The sequence below is a fragment of the Tamandua tetradactyla genome, chromosome 21, assembly GCF_023851605.1.
Source record: "Tamandua tetradactyla isolate mTamTet1 chromosome 21, mTamTet1.pri, whole genome shotgun sequence".
Classification (NCBI taxonomy): domain Eukaryota; kingdom Metazoa; phylum Chordata; class Mammalia; order Pilosa; family Myrmecophagidae; genus Tamandua; species Tamandua tetradactyla.
In genome coordinates, this window is record NC_135347.1 from 17,938,631 (window position 1) to 17,946,860 (window position 8,230).

Genomic DNA, 8,230 nt, shown 5'->3' on the forward strand with positions numbered 1-8,230 from the left:
CAGGATACAAGGAAAACCCTAGAATTGTGGACTTGTAACCCATACCAAACTCTGAAATCTGTTCTACAACTAATTGTTGCAATGTGCTTTGGAATTTATTGCTTTTTTGTATATATGTTATTTTTCACAAGAAGAAAAAATATATTTCTTCTAGCCTCCAGTGTTTTGGAGCAGCTAGAAGGAAAAATCTGAAATAGTAGAATGGTAACTCACAACAAACTCTGAAATCTGTTCTGTAACTATTTGTTGAAGTGTACTTTGAAAATGATTGCTTTTTCTTTCGTTTGTATTATGTTATATTTAGCATTCAAAAAGTTTAAAAAAAACAAATACAGAGGAAAATACCAACCCATAGAATACTCACCCATATAATTATTCACATTATTTTGGTTGCTGTTTCATAAATAAATGCTGTTTTTAAAAAAGGGGGGTTTCACTGTTGTTCTTGAAATGGAAAGAGACTGTTTCAATGATATATCCAAACTGCAACAACTGACATTTTGTTTTAATTTCTTTTGCTGTCTTTCCTGAAGGAAACAAATTTGTTTCAGGACTGCCTAGTCTTGGCAGACTGTCAAATTGTTCCTAATGGTAAGTTGAAGAGAAATTTAGTCAGACTTTTGAATTTAGCAATTTCAAGTTTCCTAAGGCCCAACCCCACTCCCCACCCCATTTCCCCATCAAAAACTGAACAGAGAATATTGGTTTTTTTGCCTATCAGACTCTTTGCTCAAGCACTGCTTCCTTGCTTAGTACCTCCCTCCCTCCATCTTCCTGGGTGGGCAGAAACTGTTTATTTATTTCTAAAATAAGATTTAGCCAAAAGATAATCAAAGGAGGTCTCTCCCTTGGCCGTGACTCATCCCTGGCTAGGCACTGCTATTAACCTTGATGAAAGTAACCTTATGTCTACATTTTCATTTTAAGTTTGACAAATTAGCATAAGCACTAAGGGAATCAAATAAAACAAAATTTGGGGAAAAAACACAATTAAGAAAAGAATAAAAGCCAATTAGTAGTATAGATATTAAAGAGGCTCTGGCTGACCCATTTAATGCAATTTCTTTAACCCTCTAATGTTTATTGAGTTAAGCTGCTATTCTTTTTCTGTCATTAATTTAACATTGTTGTTTTCATTCCCTTTGAAGGAATTATCCCAGAATCTTGACAGCTTTACTTAACTGCAATGGAACCAAGACTTTCGGGTATTCGATTTCTTAATTGCAAACATTGTGACAAGCATTGGCAAACTAGAACTTGGCAGAGTTTGTATGATGTCATGTAAAATAATTTCCTTTGTTTTAGTCAAAGGAAGTTTCCAAGTTTTCCCCAGCAAGCCTTAGTTTTATCTCAAGCTCTAATAGAGCTGTCCACCAAATGTCAGCACCAAGACCCTATCTTTGGCTTCTGAGAACTTTACCCAGGCTGACCTGATTACTCCCCTTGAGGAATGGAATGAAACCTCTTAAATAATCATTTCATTTCTCCAGGTCAATATGTTGTCTTTTACTTCCATTTATTCGGCCCTTATCTATCTTCAACCTTTGTCTTCAGCCATACTTTCTCTTTTCAATTCCCTGAGTATGAAGGTGATTCTAAAACAGTGTCATTTTCTTAAAACATTTCAGAAAGAAGAATTGGTTTCCAACTTGATTTCATCCTGTATAAAGATGCAAGTTACAGATTGAGGAATGTGCTGTCAGTTAGTGGCAAAAGACTGAAACAGAGTATTAAATGAGTGGTTTGTTAGCACATGGGGAAAAAATTAGTAATCAATTAATTATGAGGGCCTGCCTGAATTTTTGAAGTTAAATGGCATATCAATCTCTGCCTTAAATAAGCTACCTATTTTGAGAGTCAAAAAAACTCAATAGACCATTCTGATATTATTGAGACAATTAAAATTGTTTAAGATATTTATTAACAAGAAGGAGAAAACAGCTGGGTAAAATAGCCATGTCTGGTAGAAGAGTTATAGGTAATTAGTGAAATTACATAATTTAAGAAGTGGTCTTTAGGAATATGATACTGACCTCTAGTTGTGGCCCAATCCCAAAGTTTTTTTAGTATTTTTTTACTAAAAGTTTTGTATTAGAGAAGTTGTGGGTTTACAGAACAATCATGCGTTAAATATAGGATTCCCATACACCACCCTACTACCAACACTTGTATTGGAATGGAAAGTTTGTTACAATTGATAACACTTTTTAAAATAATTCTACAATTTTTTTTCAGTAGTGGCATTTTTTACAATTGATGAAAGATTCTTAAAGTAGAACTATAAACTACCATTGCCCATTGTCCATGGTTTATGTAGGGGTATTTTCCCCCATATTCCTAACCTACTTTTTATTATTTTTTTCATGTATGTCTTTATTTTGTTACTCATCTACCCATATGCTGGATAAAGAAAATTCCTGTCACAAGGTTTTAATAATCACACAGTTACACGATAAAAGCTATGCAGTTATATGATCATTATCAAAGATCAGGGCTACTGGATTACAGTTCAACAACCAGGCATTTCCTTCTGGCTATTCTAATACACTAGAAACTAAAAAAGTATCTGCATGATGAGTTAGTAGTCATAATAATTTATTAAATCCTAATTTCTCAGTTAATACCTGCTCCCTTTCATTTGATTATTCTCTCAATCTTCAGTGATTTCTGGGCAATAGCCAATTTAACTTTTTTGTGATGAAAAGGGGTGTTGACCTGATATGGTAAAGGAATGAAACTGGTTGATGTTCTTGCAGACACTGGTAGCTCTGAGTATCAGGGCTTATTTGGCATAGGAACAATCTGGAGGCCTTAAGTTTTGAAAAAATAAACTTACTAACTAAAACTTTCATAGAGACTTAAATAGAGCCTGGGATATCCTTTAGGGTTTTCGAGTATACTGTTGATTGGAGCTTGGCGTACTTTGGCAATTTGCAATATTTGGCTGAAGTTTGCCTAAGAGTAACCTCCAGAATGACCTCTTAACTCTATTTGAAATCTCTTAGCCACTGAAACTTTATTATTTTTTTGTTTCTTTTCCACATTTTGGTCAAGAAGGCATTTTCAGGGCAAGATGGTAGCTCTGTGAGGTGTGGAATTTAGTTCATCCTCCAGAGCAGCTGGTAAATAGCCAGGAACAGTACAGAACAGCTGCTGGGGGAACATCAGTAACCAGACATAATGTGTTCACCAGTCTGGACCAGGTGGAATGGCTGAGATCCCACAGAGACCACAAGTCCCCCAAGCAGTGGATGCTGGCACTCTTCCCTGACAGACATGGCAGGCTGGTTCCCCGAAGGGAAAGGAAACAGGTTTTACTAGCAGCAAAGGCTTAGCTCAACCAATCTCCAATAGTAGAATTAATTAAATTCTGACTTATGAAAACAGGCCCTAAGCACAATTAAATCTGAAGTAAGAACTAAAGGAACTAAGAGTTTTGCCCCAGTAGGGAGGGGGTGGGGCTGACAGGAAAAAAAAAAAAACAGAGGTTTTTTTAGTTGGACAGCACAAAATTCTGGAAAAGGGAGGGACCCCAAGTAAAGGGACACATAGAGCCTGGAGATAGATAGAACCACATACCAACTCAAGCTCTTGATTGACAAACCTGAGGAGCAGGAGTCCAGCTCTGAAAAAGATTTTTGCTTTTTTTCTTCGTACTCTTTAAACAGCTCATCAGATAGAACTGGAAACACTCTCAGGCTCCAGCACTGCCTCAGGCAAGGGCAGAATTAAGCTTGTCTGAGAGACAAAGTAACTAATCAGGTAAAAAGATTTAATTCCCTAAATAGTGTATCTTCCCAAGGAAAAGGAGGCAGGGCCCAATTCACTGGAATACCTCCTTCAAGGAATTCAGGCTCCAGGGACTGGAAAACAGAAGCAATTAAGGCATCCTACTACCTCAACTCTGTCTCAACCATGCCTCTGGTAGGAAGAGTCAGCTGTAATTAAAGGCACTATATCACTTTAAGTTGGTGGGAAACCGCCGGCAGATAAGTGCCACATGCTTAGCAAGATAGGAAAAGCACAGAGTCTAAAGGCTTCATAGTTAAGTCTGACAACCTGCTGAGTCTCACCCTCAAGGAAACTTGATACTGGCTACTCTTTCCTCCTGAAATGGGGGCCTAACTGCTCTGTGCAAATCTGACTGGGGTCTATAATATCTGAGAAGATTTTCCTTAAAAAAAAAAAAAAGACCCTATATAAGGAAGGTAAGAAACAGAAAAACAAATACTTAAAAATTATGATCAGTTAAACAGAACCTATGATAAAGGCCTAGAATAAGTTGAACTGAATGTCAAAGAACAGATAGGGAACAAAGCCATCCTTTCAAGAAAACCCTAGGTAAAAGAGGGGCAACAACCTCTAAAATAAACTAATTAAATAAATCAAATGCCTAGATGCCAGCAAAAAATTACAAGTCATCCTAGAAAAATTGAACATATGGCCTAGTCAAAGGAACAAACCAACACTTCAAATGAGATACAGGAGTTGAAACAACTAATTCAGGATATTTGAACAGACACAGAAAATCTCATCAAAAACCAAATTGAGTTGAGGGAGGATATGAAGAAGATATTGGGCAAACAAACAAAAAAAGAACTTGAAAGTTTGAAAAAACAAATCACAGAACTTATGGGAATGAAAGATACAACAGAAGAGGTGAAAAACAATGGAAATCTACAACAATAGATTTGAAGAGGCAGAAGGAAAGATTAGTGAACTAGATACTGGAAATCTGAAATCTAACACAAAAGAAAATATAGGGAAAAGAATAGAAAACAATGAACAAGGTCTCAGGGAATTGAATGACAACAAATGAAGCACATGAATATACATGTTGTATATGTCCCAGAGGGAGAAGAGAAGGGAAAAGGAGGAGAAAGATTAATGGAGGAAATTATCACTGAAAATTTCTCATTTTTCATACAGATGTAAAATTACAGATCCAAGAAGTGCAGCATATCCCAAACAGAATAGATCCACATAGAGCTACTCCAAGACACTTACTAATCAATTTGTCAGATGTTAAAGGCAAAGAGAGAATTTTGAAAGCAGCAAGAGAAAAGCAATCCATCATGTATAAAGGAAGCTCAATAAGATTATGTGTGGATTTCTCAGCAGAAACCATGGAGGCAAGAAGGGAATGGTATGATACATTTAAGATTATAAAAGAGAAAAACTGCCAACCAAGAATTCTATACCCAGCAAAATTATCCTTAAAAAATGATGGGGAGATTAAAATATTTTCAGACAAACAATTACTGAGAGAATTTGTGACTAAGAGACTGGCTCTACAAGAAATACTAAAGGGAGTGCTACAGGCAGTTAGGAAAAGGCAGGGGAGAAAAGTTTGAGGAACAGTGTAGAAATGAAGTCTGTCAGTAATGGTGAAAAGAGAAAAAAAATAGATATGACATATAAAATCCAAAAGAGAAAATGGTAGAAGAAAGCATTGACTTACAGTGATAATATTAAATGTAATTGCATTAAACTGCCCAATCAAAAGACATAGGCTGAGAGAATGAATTAAAAACAGGACTCACCTTTATGCTGTCTACAGAAGACTCATTTTAGACCCAAGGACAAAATTAGGCTGAAAGTGAAAGGTTAGGAAATGATATTTCAGGCAAATAATAATCAGAAAAGAGCAGGAGTAGCTATAATAATATCTGTAAAATTAGACTTCAAATGTTTAATGACTTCAAATGTAAAACAATTAAAAGAGACAAAAAAGTGTATTAATAAAAGGGATGATTCATCAAGAAGACATAACAATCCTAAATATTTATGCACCAGGCTAGAGTACTCCAAAGTACATGAGGCAAACACTGACAACACTGAAGGGAGAAATGGACTCCTTTACATAATAGTTGGAGACTTCAATTCCCCATTGTCATCAATAGATAGAACATCTAGCAAAGGATCAATAAAGAAACAAAGAATTTGAATATTATGATAAATGAATTCAACTTAACATACATTTACAGAACATTACACCCCACAGCAGCAGGATACACATTTTTCTCAAGTGCTTATGGATCATTCTCAAGGATGGACCATATGCTGGATCACAAAGAAAGTCTCAATACATTTAAAAAGATTTAAATCATACAAAACACTTTCTTGGATCATAATGGAATGAAGTTGGAAATCAATAATAGGCAGAGGGCCAGAAAATTCACAAGTATATGGAGGCTAAACAACACGCTCTTAAGCAAACAGTGGGTCAAGGAAGAAATTACAAGAGAAATCAATAAATACTTGAAGGCAAATGAAAATGAAAACACAGCATATCAAAATTTATGGGCTGCAGCTAAGGTAGTGCTGAGAGGGAAATTTACTGCCTTAAATGCCTTTATTAAAAAAGAGGAAAAGGCAAAAATCAAGGAATTAACTGTTCACTTGAAAGAACTAGAGAAAGAAGACCAAACTAACCCCAAAGCAAACAAAGGAAGGAAATAACAAAGACTAGAGCAGAAATAAATGAAATCGAGAACATGAAAACAATTGAGAAAATGAACAAAACCAGAAGTTGGTTCTTTGAGAAAATCAATAAAAATGATGGACCCTTAGCTAGGTTGACAAAAAAATCGAGAGAGGATGAAAATAAATAAAATCAGAAATGGAAGAGGAGATATAATCACTGACCCCACAGAAATAAAGGAGGAAGTGAAAGGATACTATGAGCACCTATATGCTAATAAACAAGATAATGTAGATGGAATGGACAACCTTCTTAGAAAGGCATGAACAACCAACTTTCCCTTGAGAAGAAGTAGATGACCTAAACAAACAAATCACAAGAAAAGAGATTGAATCAGTCATCAAGAAGTAACCAAAAAAGAAAATTTCAGGACCAGATGTTTTCACATGTGAATTCTATCAAGCATTCAGCAAAGAATTAGTACCAATCTGCTTAAACTCTTCAAAATTTGAAGAGGAGGGAAAGTTACTTAACACATACTATGAAGCCAACATTACCCAAATACCAAATTCAGACAAAGATTCTACAAGAAAAGAAAATTACAAAACTATTACTTTAATGAATACTCACATAAAAATCCTCAAAAAAAATACTTGCAAACCAAATCCAGTAGTACATTAAAAGAATTATACACCATGACCAAATGGGATTTATTCCAGTTATACAAGGCTGGTTCAACATAAGAAAATCAATTAATGTAATATACCATATCAACAAAACAAATAAAGTGGGAAAGCACATGATCATCTTGATTGATGCAGGAAAGGCATTTGGCAAAATTCAACATTCTTTCTTGATGAAAACACTTCGAAGAATAGGAATAGAGGGGAACGTCCTCAACATAGGACTATATGAAAACCCACAGCTAACATCATTCCCAGGTACTTTGGGTATTTATGTGACAACTGAGACTGAGAGTTAGAGCTCTGAGGCTATGAAAGTCAGCAGTACGCCATACAGGAACTGTTTAAGAAGTTGAAAAAAGAATTAGGCTTTGAGTAGAGATATGAATGAAGCTGCTCTGGATAGGACTGTGGTAGATCAGAATACAAGGTAAAGGATAATATTGTTGATATTTTAAAACTTCAACTTCTGTGGGAGACCAAAGGGAGAGATGTTGAGTTGGCCAAAATTTATATTTTGGGTAGTGTATTACCTAGTTTAACTTGTATGGTCAGTTTAGTTGACACTGTAAATACATGGAATCTTGAATAGGGTATGAGATCTTGTTGGTTCATCCAGGTTAGTGTGATACTCTGATATATCCCAGAATAATTTGGTCAGTGAAAAAAAGAAGATATCATCTCACACCCACCAGAATGGCCATTATCAACAAAACAGAAAATGACAAGTGCTGGAGAGGATGTGGAGAAAGAGGCACACTTATCCACTGTTGGTGGGAATGTCAAATGGTGCAACCACTGTGGAAGGCAGTTTGGCAGTTCCTCAAAAAGCTGAATATAGAATTGCCATACGACCCAGCAATACCATTGCTAGGTATCTACTCAAAGGACTTAAGGGCAAAGACACAAACGGACATTTGCACACCAATGTTTATAGCAGCGTTATTTACAATTGCAAAGAGATGGAAACAGCCAAAATGTCCATCAACAGACGAGTGGCTAAACAAGCTGTGGTATATACATACGATGGAATATTATGCAGCTTTAAGACAGAATAAACTTATGAAGCATGTAATAACATGGATGGACCTAGAGAACATTACGCTGAGTGAGTCTAGCCAAA